We start from the raw sequence: 9,101 nt of genomic DNA on the forward strand, positions 1-9,101 counted from the left end.
CCTCTCCTCTCCTCTCCTCTCCTCTCCTCTCCTCTCCTCTCCTCCACAGTATGGGGCCTCTCTCTATCCCCCTCTCCTCTCCTCCACAGTATGGGGCCTCTCTCTATCCCCCTCTCCTCTCTCAGTTTAGTAATATTCTCTCAGTTTAGTAATACTCTCTCGGTTTAGTAATACTCCCTCAGTTTAGTAATACTCTCTCAGTTTAGTAATATTCTCTCAGTTTAGTAATATTCTCTCAGCTCTCTCAGTTTAGTAATATTCTCTCAGTTTAGTAATATTCTCTCAGTTTAGTAATATTCTCTCAGTTTAGTAATACTCTCTCAGTTTAGTAATACTCTCTCAGTTTAGTAATACTCTCTCAGTTGAGAAATAATCTCTCCATAGAGTAATAATCTCTCAGTTGAGTAACACTCTCTCAGTTTAGTAATACTCTCTCAGTTTAGTAAAACTGTCTCAGTTTAGTAAAACTCTCTCAGTTTAGTAAAACTCTCTCAGTTGAGAAATATCCTCTCAGTTTAGTAATACTATCTCAGTCTAGCAACACTCTCTCAGTTTAGTAATACTCTCTCAGTATAGTAATACTCTCTCAGTTGAGTAATAATCTCTCCGTTGAGTAATTTTCTCTCAGTTTAGTAACACTGTCTCAGTTTAGTAATACTCTCTCGGGTTAGTAGTACTTTCTCAGTTTAGTAATATTCTCTCAGTTTAGTAATATCCTCTCAGTTTAGAAATATTCTCTCAGCTCTCTCAGTTTAGTTATACTCTCTCAGTTTAGTAATATTCTCTCAGTTTAGTAATACTCTCTCAGTTTAGTAATACTCTCTCGGGTTAGTAATACTCTCTCAGTTTAGTAATACTCTCACAGTTTAGTAATATTCTCTCAGTTTAGTAATACTCTCTCGGTTTAGTAATATTCCCTCAGTTTAGTAATCCTCTCTCAGTTTAGTAATATTCTCTCAGTTTAGTAATACTCTCTCAGTCTAGTAACACTCTCTCAGCTTAGTAATACTCTCTCAGTTGAGTAATACTCTCTCAGTCTAGTAACACTCTCTCAGTTTAGTAATACTCTCTCAGTTTAGTAATATTCTCTCGGGTTAGTAATACTCTCTCAGTTTAGTAATACTCTCACATATTAGTAATATTCTCTCAGTTTAGTAATGCTCTCTCAGGTTAGTAATACTCTCTCGGTTTAGTAATACTCCCCCAGTTTAGTAATTCTCTCTCAGTTTAGTAATATTCTCTCAGTTTAGTAATATTCTCTCAGCTCTCTCAGTTTAGTAATACTCTCTCAGTTTAGTAATATTCTCTCAGTTTAGTAATACTCTCTCGGTTTAGTAATACTCCCTCAGTTTAGTAATACTCTCTCAGTTTAGTAATATTCGCTCAGTTTAGTAATATTCTCTCAGCTCTCTCAGTTTAGTAATACTCTCTCAGTTTAGTAATATTCTCTCAGTTTAGTAATACTCTCTCAGTTTAGTAATACTCTCTCAGTTTAGTAATATTCTCTCAGTTTAGTAATACTCTCTCAGTTTAGTAATATTCTCTCAGCTCTCTCAGTTTAGTAATATTCTCTCAGTTTAGTAATATTCTCTCAGTTTAGTAATATTCTCTCCGTTTGGTAATACTCTCTCAGCTCTCTCAGTTTAGTAATACTCTCTCAGTTGAGTATTACTCTCTCAGTTTAGTAATACTCTCTTGGTTTAGTAATACTCCCTCAGTTTAGTAATACTCTTTCAGTTTAGTAATATTCTCTCAGTTTAGTAATATTCTCTCAGCTCTCTCAGTTTAGTAATACTCCCTCAGTTTAGTAATACTCTCTCAGTTTAGTAATATTCTCTCAGTTTAGTAATACTCTCTCAGTTTAGTAACACTCTCTCAGTTTAGCAATACTCTCTCAGTTTAGTAATACTCTCTCAGTTTAGTAATACTCTCTCAGTTTAGTAATACTCTCTCCGCTCTCTCAGTTTAGTAATACTCTCTCAGTTTAGTAATATTCTCTCAGTTTAGTAATATTCTCTCCGTTTGGTAATACTCTCTCAGCTCTCTCCATTGAGTAATATTCTATCAGTTTAGTAATACTCTCTCAGTTGAGTAACACTCTCTCCGTTGAGTAATATTCTATCAGTTTAGTAATACTCTCTCAGTTGAGTAATACTCTCTCAGTTTAGTAATACTCTCTTGGTTTAGTAATACTCCCTCAGTTTAGTAATACTCTCTCAGTTTAGTAATATTGTCTCAGTTTAGTAATACTCTCTCAGTTTAGTAATACTCTCTTAGTTTAGTAACACTCTCTCAGTTGAGTAAAACTATCTCAGTCTAGTAACACTCTCTCAGTTTAGTAATACTCTCTCAGTTTAGTAATACTCTCTCGGGTTAGTAATACTCTCTCGGTTTAGTAATACTCCCTCAGTTTAGTAATACTCTCTCAGTTTAGTAATATTCTCTCAGTTTAGTAATATTCTCTCAGCTCTCTCAGTTTAGTAATACTCTCTCAGTCTAGTAACACTCTCTCAGTTTAGTAATATTCTCTCAGTTGAGTAATACTATCTCAGTCTAGTAACACTCCCTCAGTTTAGTAATACTCTCTCAGTTTAGTAATACTCTCTCGGGTTAGTAATAGTCTCTCAGTTTAGTAATACTCTCACAGTTTAGTAATATTCTCTCAGTTTAGTAATACTCTCTCAGGTTAGTAATATTCTCTCAGTTTAGTAATACTCTCTCAGTAACACTCTCTCAGTTTAGTAATACTCTCTCAGTTTAGTAATACTCTCTCAGTTTAGTAATACTCCCTTTGTTTAGTAATACTCCCTCAGTTTAGTAATACTCTCTCAGTTTAGTGATATTCTCTCAGTTTAGTAATATTCTCTCAGCTCTCTCAGTTTAGTAATACTCTCTCAGTTTAGTAATACTCTCTTAGTTTAGTAACACTCTCTCAGTTGAGTAATAATCTCTCCGTTGAGTAATATTCTCTCAGTTTAGTAAGACTCTCTCAGTTTAGTAATATTCTCTCAGTTTAGTAATACTCTCTCAGTTTAGTAATACTCTCTCAGTTTAGTAATACTCTCTCGGGTTAGTAATACTCTCTCAGTTTAGTAATACTCTCTCAGTTTAGTAATATTCTCTCAGTTTAGTAATACTCTCTCAGTTTAGTAATACTCTCTCGGGTTAGTAGTACTTTCTCAGTTTAGTAAAACTCTCTCAGTTTAGTAATACTCTCTCAGTCTTGTAATACTCTCTCAGCTCTCTCAGTTTAGTAATACTCTCTCAGTTTAGTAACACTCTCTCAGTTTAGTAATACTCTCTCAGTCTAGTAACACTCTCTCAGTTTAGTAACACTCTCTCAGTTTAGTAATACTCTCTCAGTTTAGTAATATTCTCTCAGTTTAGTAATACTCTCTCAGCTCTCTCAGTTTAGTAATATTCTCTCAGTTTAGTAATATTCTATCAGTTTAGTAATATTCTCTCCGTTTGGTAATACTCTCTCAGCTCTCTCAGTTTAGTAATACTCTCTCAGTTTAGTAACACTCTCTGAGGTTAGTAATATTCTCTCAGTTTAGTAATATTCTCTCAGCTCTCTCAGTTTAGTAATACTCTCTCAGTTTAGTAATATTCTCTCAGTTTAGTAATACTCCCTTTGTTTAGTAATACTCCCTCAGTTTAGTAATACTCTCTCAGTTTAGTGATATTCTCTCAGTTTAGTAATATTCTATCAGTTTAGTAATATTCTCTCCGTTTGGTAATACTCTCTCAGCTCTCTCAGTTTAGTAATACTCTCTCAGTTTAGTAACACTTTCTGAGGTTAGTAATATTCTCTCAGTTTAGTAATATTCTCTCAGCTCTCTCAGTTTAGTAATACTCTCTCAGTTTAGTAATATTCTCTCAGTTTAGTAATACTCCCTTTGTTTAGTAATACTCCCTCAGTTTAGTAATACTCTCTCAGTTTAGTGATATTCTCTCAGTTTAGTAATATTCTCTCAGCTCTCTCAGTTTAGTAATACTCTCTCAGTTTAGTAATACTCTCTTAGTTTAGTAACACTCTCTCAGTTGAGTAATAATCTCTCCGTTGAGTAATACTCTCTCAGTTTAGTAATACTCTCTCGGTTTAGTAATACTCTCGCAGTTTAGTAATACTCTCTCAGTTTAGTAATACTCTCGCAGTTTAGTAATATTCTCTCAGTTTAGTAATCTCTCGCAGGTTAGTAAAACTCTCTCGGTTTAGTAATACTCCCTCAGTTTAGTAATACTCTCTCAGTTTAGTAATATTCTCTCAGTTTAGTAATATTCTCTCAGCTCTCTCAGTTTAGTAATACTCTCTCAGTTTAGTAATATTCTCTCAGTTTAGTAATACTCTCTCGGGTTAGTAATACTCCCTCAGTTTAGTAATACTCTCTCAGTTTAGTAATATTCTCTCAGTTTAGTAATATTCTCTCAGCTCTCTCAGTTTAGTAATACTCTCTCAGTTTAGTAATATTCTCTCAGTTTAGCAATACTCTTTCAGTTTAGTAATACTCTCTCAGTTTAGTAATATTCTCTCAGCTCTCTCAGTTTAGTAATATTCTCTCAGTTTAGTAATATTCTCTCAGTTTAGTAATATTCTCTCAGTTTAGTAATACTCTCTCAGTTTAGTAATACTCTCTCAGTTTAGTAATACTCTCTCAGTTGAGAAATAATCTCTCCATAGAGTAATAATCTCTCAGTTGAGTAATATTCTCACAGTTTAGTAAAACTGTCTCAGTTTAGTAAAACTGTCTCAGTTTAGTTATATCCTCTCAGTTTAGTAATACTATCTCAGTTGAGTAATAATCTCTCCGTTGAGTAATTTTCTCTCAGTTGAGTAATAATCTCTCCGTTGTTTTATATTCTCTCAGTTTAGTAACACTCTCTCAGTTTAGTAATACTCTCTCAGTTTAGTAATATTCTCTCAGTTTAGTAATACTCTCTCAGTTTAGTAATATTCTCTCAGCTCTCTCAGTTTAGTAATATTCTCTCAGTTTAGTAATACTCTCTCAGTTTAGTAATACTCTCTCGGGTTAGTAGTACTTTCTCAGTTTAGTAAAACTCTCTCAGTTTAGTAATACTCTCTCAGTCTTGTAATACTCTCTCAGTTTAGTAATACTCTCTCAGTTTAGTAATACTCTCTCAGTTTAGTAACACTCTCTCAGTTTAGTAATACTCTCTCAGTCTAGTAACACTCTCTCAGTTTAGTAACACTCTCTCAGTTTAGTAATACTCTCTCAGTTTAGTAATATCCTCTCAGTTTAGTAATATTCTCTCAGCTCTCTCAGTTTAGTTATACTCTCTCAGTTTAGTAATATTCTCTCAGTTTAGTAATACTCTCTCAGTTTAGTAATACTCTCTCGGGTTAGTAATACTCTCTCAGTTTAGTAATACTCTCACCGTTTAGTAATATTCTCTCAGTTTAGTAATACTCTCTCGGTTTAGTAATACTCCATCATTTTAGTAATACTCTCTCAGTTTAGTAATATTCTCTCAGTTTAGTAATACTCTCTCAGTCTAGTAACACTCTCTCAGTTTAGTAATACTCTCTCAGTTGAGTAATACTATCTCAGTCTAGTAACACTCTCTCAGTTTAGTAATACTCTCTCAGTTTAGTAATACTCTCTCGGGTTAGTAATATTCTCTGTTTAGTAATACTCTCTCAGTTTAGTAATATTCTCTCAGCTCTCTCAGTTTAGTAATACTCTCTCAGTTTAGTAATATTCTCTCAGTTTAGTAATCCTCTCTCGGTTTAGTAATACTCCCTCAGTTTAGTAATACTCTCTCAGTTTAGTAATATTCGCTCAGTTTAGTAATATTCTCTCAGCTCTCTCAGTTTAGTAATACTCTCTCAGTTTAGTAATATTCTCTCAGTTTAGTAATACTTTCTCAGTTTAGTAATACTCTCTCAGTTTAGTAATACTCTCTCAGTTTAGTAATACTCTCTCAGTTTAGTAATACTCTCTCAGTTTAGTAATATTCTCTCAGTTTAGTAATATTCTCTCAGTTTAGTAATATTCTCTCCGTTTGGTAATACTCTCTCAGCTCTCTCAGTTTAGTAATACTCTCTCAGTTTAGTAACACTCTCTCAGTTTAGTAATACTCTCTCAGTTTAGTAATACTCTCTCAGTTTAGTAATATTCTCTCAGTTTAGTAATACTCTCTCAGTTTAGTAATATTCTCTCAGCTCTCTCAGTTTAGTAATACTCTCTCAGTTTAGTAATATTCTCTCAGTTTAGTAATACTCTCTCGGTTTAGTAATACTCCCTCAGTTTAGTAATACTCTCTCAGTTTAGTAATATTCGCTCAGTTTAGTAATATTCTCTCAGCTCTCTCAGTTTAGTAATACTCTCTCAGTTTAGTAATATTCTCTCAGTTTAGTAATACTCTCTCAGTTTAGTAATACTCTCTCAGTTTAGTAATATTCTCTCAGTTTAGTAATACTCTCTCAGTTTAGTAATATTCTCTGAGCTCTCTCAGTTTAGTAATATTCTCTCAGTTTAGTAATATTCTCTCAGTTTAGTAATATTCTCTCCGTTTGGTAATACTCTCTCAGCTCTCTCAGTTTAGTAATACTCTCTCAGTTGAGTATTACTCTCTCAGTTTAGTAATACTCTCTTGGTTTAGTAATACTCCCTCAGTTTAGTAATACTCTTTCAGTTTAGTAATATTGTCTCAGTTTAGTAATATTCTCTCAGCTCTCTCAGTTTAGTAATACTCTCTCAGTTTAGTAATACTCTCTCGGGTTAGTAATACTCTCTCAGTTTAGTAATACTCTCACAGTTTAGTAATATTCTCTCAGTTTAGCAATACTCTCTCAGTTTAGTAATATTCTCTCAGTTTAGTAATACTCTCTCAGTTTAGTAATATTCTCTCAGCTCTCTCAGTTTAGTAATATTCTCTCAGTTTAGTAATATTCTCTCAGTTTAGTAATATTCTCTCCGTTTGGTAATACTCTCTCAGCTCTCTCCATTGAGTAATATTCTATCAGTTTAGTAATACTCTCTCAGTTGAGTAACACTCTCTCCGTTGAGTAATATTCTATCAGTTTAGTAATACTCTCTCAGTTGAGTAATACTCTCTCAGTTTAGTAATACTCTCTTGGTTTAGTAATACTCCCTCAGTTTAGTAATACTCTCTCAGTTTAGTAATATTGTCTCAGTTTAGTAATACTCTCTCAGTTTAGTAATACTCTCTTAGTTTAGTAACACTCTCTCAGTTGAGTAAAACTATCTCAGTCTAGTAACACTCTCTCAGTTTAGTAATACTCTCTCAGTTTAGTAATACTCTCTCGGGTTAGTAATACTCTCTCGGTTTAGTAATACTCCCTCAGTTTAGTAATACTCTCTCAGTTTAGTAATATTCTCTCAGTTTAGTAATATTCTCTCAGCTCTCTCAGTTTAGTAATACTCTCTCAGTCTAGTAACACTCTCTCAGTTTAGTAATATTCTCTCAGTTGAGTAATACTATCTCAGTCTAGTAACACTCCCTCAGTTTAGTAATACTCTCTCAGTTTAGTAATACTCTCTCGGGTTAGTAATAGTCTCTCAGTTTAGTAATACTCTCACAGTTTAGTAATATTCTCTCAGTTTAGTAATACTCTCTCAGGTTAGTAATATTCTCTCAGTTTAGTAATATTCTCTCAGCTCTCTCAGTTTAGTAATACTCTCTCAGTTTAGTAAAATTCTCTCAGTTTAGTAATACTCCCTTTGTTTAGTAATACTCCCTCAGTTTAGTAATACTCTCTCAGTTTAGTGATATTCTCTCAGTTTAGTAATATTCTCTCAGCTCTCTCAGTTTAGTAATACTCTCTCAGTTTAGTAATACTCTCTTAGTTTAGTAACACTCTCTCAGTTGAGTAATAATCTCTCCGTTGAGTAATATTCTCTCAGTTTAGTAAGACTCTCTCAGTTTAGTAATATTCTCTCAGTCTAGTAACACTCTCTCAGTTTAGTAATACTCTCTCAGTTTAGTAATACTCTCTCGGGTTAGTAATACTCTCTCAGTTTAGTAATACTCTCACAGTTTAGTAATATTCTCTCAGTTTAGTAATACTCTCTCAGTTTAGTAATACTCTCTCGGGTTAGTAGTACTTTCTCAGTTTAGTAATACTCTCTCAGTTTAGTAATATTCTCTCAGTTTAGTAATACTCCCTTTGTTTAGTAATACTCCCTCAGTTTAGTAATACTCTCTCAGTTTAGTGATATTCTCTCAGTTTAGTAATATTCTATCAGTTTAGTAATATTCTCTCCGTTTGGTAATACTCTCTCAGCTCTCTCAGTTTAGTAATACTCTCTCAGTTTAGTAACACTCTCTGAGGTTAGTAATATTCTCTCAGTTTAGTAATATTCTCTCAGCTCTCTCAGTTTAGTAATACTCTCTCAGTTTAGTAATATTCTCTCAGTTTAGTAATACTCCCTTTGTTTAGTAATACTCTCTCAGTTTAGTAATACTCTCTTAGTTTAGTAACACTCTCTCAGTTGAGTAAAACTATCTCAGTCTAGTAACACTCTCTCAGTTTAGTAATACTCTCTCAGTTTAGTAATACTCTCTCGGTTTAGTAATACTCTCTCAGTTTAGTAATACTCTCTCAGTTTAGTAATACTCTCGCAGTTTAGTAATATTCTCTCAGTTTAGTAATACTCTCTCAGTTTAGTAATACTCTCTCGGTTTAGTAATACTCCCTCAGTTTAGTAATACTCTCTCAGTTTAGTAATATTCTCTCAGTTTAGTAATATTCTCTCAGCTCTCTCAGTTTAGTAATACTCTCTCAGTTTAGTAATATTCTCTCAGTTTAGCAATACTCTTTCAGTTTAGTAATACTCTCTCAGTTTAGTAATATTCTCTCAGCTCTCTCAGTTTAGTAATATTCTCTCAGTTTAGTAATATTCTCTCAGTTTAGTAATATTCTCTCAGTTTAGTAATACTCTCTCAGTTTAGTAATACTCTCTCAGTTTAGTAATACTCTCTCAGTTGAGAAATAATCTCTCCATAGAGTAATAATCTCTCAGTTGAGTAATATTCTCACAGTTTAGTAAAACTGTCTCAGTTTAGTAAAACTGTCTCAGTTTAGTTATATCCTCTCAGTTTAGTAATACTATCTC

The sequence above is a fragment of the Salvelinus alpinus genome, chromosome 1 (assembly GCF_045679555.1).
Source record: "Salvelinus alpinus chromosome 1, SLU_Salpinus.1, whole genome shotgun sequence".
NCBI classification, from domain to species: domain Eukaryota; kingdom Metazoa; phylum Chordata; class Actinopteri; order Salmoniformes; family Salmonidae; genus Salvelinus; species Salvelinus alpinus.